This window comes from Heloderma suspectum, chromosome 7 (genome assembly GCF_057233095.1).
Source record: "Heloderma suspectum isolate Gila_16-S chromosome 7, 16-S_ref, whole genome shotgun sequence".
Lineage (NCBI taxonomy): Eukaryota > Metazoa > Chordata > Lepidosauria > Squamata > Helodermatidae > Heloderma > Heloderma suspectum.
Genome location: NC_139464.1, coordinates 113,750,600 through 113,753,985, shown reverse-complemented (window position 1 = coordinate 113,753,985; position 3,386 = coordinate 113,750,600). Strand labels below are relative to the sequence as shown.

Here is a 3,386-nt window from a genome sequence, read left to right as displayed (position 1 = left end):
ATCAGGAAGGGAAAGATACCAGCTTGGAAGTTTACTAACAATATCACTTGGGGATAGCCAAAAATGTCCTAGCTATCTAAGGCTATGTAAGTCAGCCTTCCCAACCTGGTGCCTTCCAGATGTGTTGGACTGCAACTCCCATCATTCCCAGCCAGCATGATGGGAATGATAGGGGTTGCAGTCCAACACATTTGGTTGGGGAAAGCTGATGTTGGGAATCTCTGGCATTTCAGTTAAAGATATGCAGACAGGGCCAAAAATCAATAGGATGGATAGTGTTGTTCTTTTGTTATCCAATTGTTGGTATAATTACTGAATTTTCACTGTCGCTTCTCTACTTCATAAACACAGCCAATCAATACCAGTTACCAAAATCCACACTCCTGGGGGCTGTCCTCATGGGGAAATTGCTGCAAATTGGGAGCATTTCGAGGTTGTTGGCAGCAGATGATGGCGTGGCCAATCTGCAGCTACCCCAGAGATTTCTGGTGGAAAAGCAGGATTTTCTGAGACTACTTTTACTCTGTTTTATTTCTTTAATTCGGGTCCTCCATGCTTCTGGTGCTGTGTGCCCCTATCCTCCACATTTACTTCGGCATGATAGCCCTGCCCAGGGGTGTGTCTTTCACCTTGCTGTGATCTCACTGAGACTTTCTAGCCTTCAGAATCATCCTGCACTCCCATTTTGCCAGTAATTGGCACCTGTGATGATGCACTTCTCTGAAGTTTGCAGTACTTCTCTTCTCCATTGTTGTGTTAAATCACATCTCCAATATTGTGTAAAGTCACTTCTTTGATGTTATATACAGTTGCTTCTCCGATCTGGTGCGGTCTTGGGAGCCTGTCATTGCAAGCAGAGAGAAAGTGGCCAAAGAAGAAGGGTGGTAGTAGAAGCAACAAGTCCACAATAGTTTGCTGGAATGGGGCAAAATTGGAGGTGGGTGGGATGCTCTCAGGGGGATCCTTCAGATGCTGCACTTGAGAATTGGGGATTTTGGCTTCTTAAGGCAAAAGCATGCACATTGCGGAACAGGTGATAGAGGAATAACTCTGCAACAGTTTGCTGGAATGTGGTGAAAAGGGGGGGATGCTTTCGGCGGGAGCTTTCAAATGCTGCACTTGAGAACTGGGGATTTTGGCTTCTTCAGGGAAATCTGCACATGGGGGAAAAAGTTGTTCTGTTCATAGTGTAGTAACAGGGAGGATCCTGGGCATGGGGTAGGAAACGGGCCTCTCTCATTGGTTGAGCAGCCCCTGCCAGTTTGATGATGTTCAGTTCTACTGCCCCCACCCCACCTGGAAGTATGTTCCTTTCAAGCTCTGTGTGATCCCTGAAAATCAGATTTTAAAGGTATGGTACACTCGGCTTACCTCACTTCGTGTGTCCCTGACAGACCAAAGCCAATTCTACGAAAATCTGGATAAAATAGTCCAACACACTTCTCAGTCTGTTGTCGTGAAGATCCCCACACACACACACAATGGATTTGCAGAAAAAAGTGACCATGGGATTTCCTAGAAAGTCAACGCCACCAGGAAAAACCAAACGTGCTTCATTACATGCTTTAATTGCACCAGCATCCTTGCCTTCCCTGCTGATCCTTGGTGTTCAGAACATGACATCAGCCTTAATGAAGCATGCAACAATATAAGGCATTCTCAAAATGTAAAGTGATCCATTAATCTATATGGGAAGCAATAGATTGCTCAGTTTGGCAAGGCTGCTGGGACTTGCTAATGGAACAAAAGGGAGCTAGTTGGCACTTTGTACAGTCACAAATCATACATAATTTAAGGACGTAACTGCTACCCTTGACTCCTGTGAAAAAAAATCCCAAATATTTTTACTTACCTGCAAGAAGGATTGGGCATATCCAGGCAGAACTGTGCCAACAGTAACCTCTCTGAACTCCGCCCTGTGTCTCGTGTTTACAATGTTGAAATAGAGCCAGATTTCAGCTGTGGGTGGCTCGAATGTCTGCTCTCCAGCCCAGGGGTCAATTGCTCAGGCTTGAGGTGGTGGGTGAAGTACAACAGGCAGAAGGTATTGATCAGTTTGTTGATTGATTACATTTCTACACCACCCAAAACAAGACTTAAAACCATAAAATACAATAATATAATATCAAACCCTTTAGAAGTTAAAACAGCAGAATAAAACCAGATTAAAAACAAAAGGAAAAGCCAGCAGTGGTACCAAAGGTCTTAAAGCACACTAAACACATCTTTAAAAACAAAATAAAACTGAACGACTAAAAAGCCTGGGAAAATAAAAAGGTCTTCACCTGGTACCAAGGAGACCCCAATGTAAGCACCAGGTGAGCCTCTCTGGGGAGAGCATTCCACATCCGGGGTGCCACCACTGAAAAGACCCTCTCCTTAGTAGCCCCCTGCCTCACTTCATTTGGCATGGGCATCTGGAGAAGGGCCTCTGAGGATGATCCTGAGGTCCAGCAATGGCCAAAGGCCAGGCTCTTAATCTTTATACCCACATCTACTTCTGGCTATCCTCAACTGATATGCTTCGCAAATTTCCAAACCACTATCTGTCTCTTCCAGATCACAGCTGTGTTTAGCAGTATGTTTTTGTTTTGTTTGGTGGCAATACAGAGGCTTCATAGTGACCATCCCAGGATCTAGGTTTCAATCCCTGGCATCTTGAAGTAGGGCTGGGAAAGACTCCTGTCTGAAAACCTGGGGGTCCTGCCAGTCAGTGTAATATGAGCAGTGCAGACAATACGGAGCTCAGTGGACGAACATCAGCCTCCTACGTTCAGTGTTGCACACCCCTTGTCCCTTCTGCATCCAAACAGGTTCTGAAGCCTGAGTGCAGGTGGTTCCAACTGGCTCCCCATGCCTTGACAAAGAAATCCGTGTCCAAAGATTTCTTTAAAAAACTGAGATTCAGATTTTGCTCCTAAATTATGCTTTCACAAGCATGAAATTAGCATTGCCATAGCATTTTGCCTAAAGTAGAAATTTAGGCAAATTTAGAGGATACTGCTATGATGAAATATATGTAGGAATGGGAGGGGAGGAGTTAACCCCATTTCAGTAAGAATAGCAAAATTTCTGGGGTGGTGGGTGGGATTGCAAATCGATAGCTCCAATCAATCTTTAGGAAACAAATGCAGAGCTCTTCATGAGAGCTAACGTAACGTCATGACTAAGAGATGGAACTGTGAATCAGAATGCTCCTTATCAAATCACACCTCCACTATAGCCCCCTTCACATGTGAATCACATGAAGCGACATCACTTGTAGAAAGGGGCCACTGCCCTCCTTCTAAGGTCTCATAGCTTTCCCCATCCCTGACATCCATGTGTAAGGTGTGGACATTTGCAGGAAAAAGTGTAAGCATGTAGTTCTCTGTGTCTGTAGATTT

At 44.7% G+C, this 3,386-nt stretch overlaps 1 long non-coding RNA gene across 1 annotated transcript; it reads right to left on the bottom strand.

Moving 5' to 3' along the window:
• Window positions 1-538: 538 nt before the first annotated feature.
• LOC146340216 (uncharacterized) lies at window positions 539-2,617 on the bottom strand. Its single transcript, XR_014784550.1, has 3 exons — window positions 1,853-2,617; window positions 1,372-1,515; window positions 539-841 (listed from the first exon to the last, which is right to left on the bottom strand). It is a non-coding gene; the product is annotated as an uncharacterized LOC146340216 (long non-coding RNA).
• Between the last annotated feature and the right edge of the window lie 769 nt (window positions 2,618-3,386).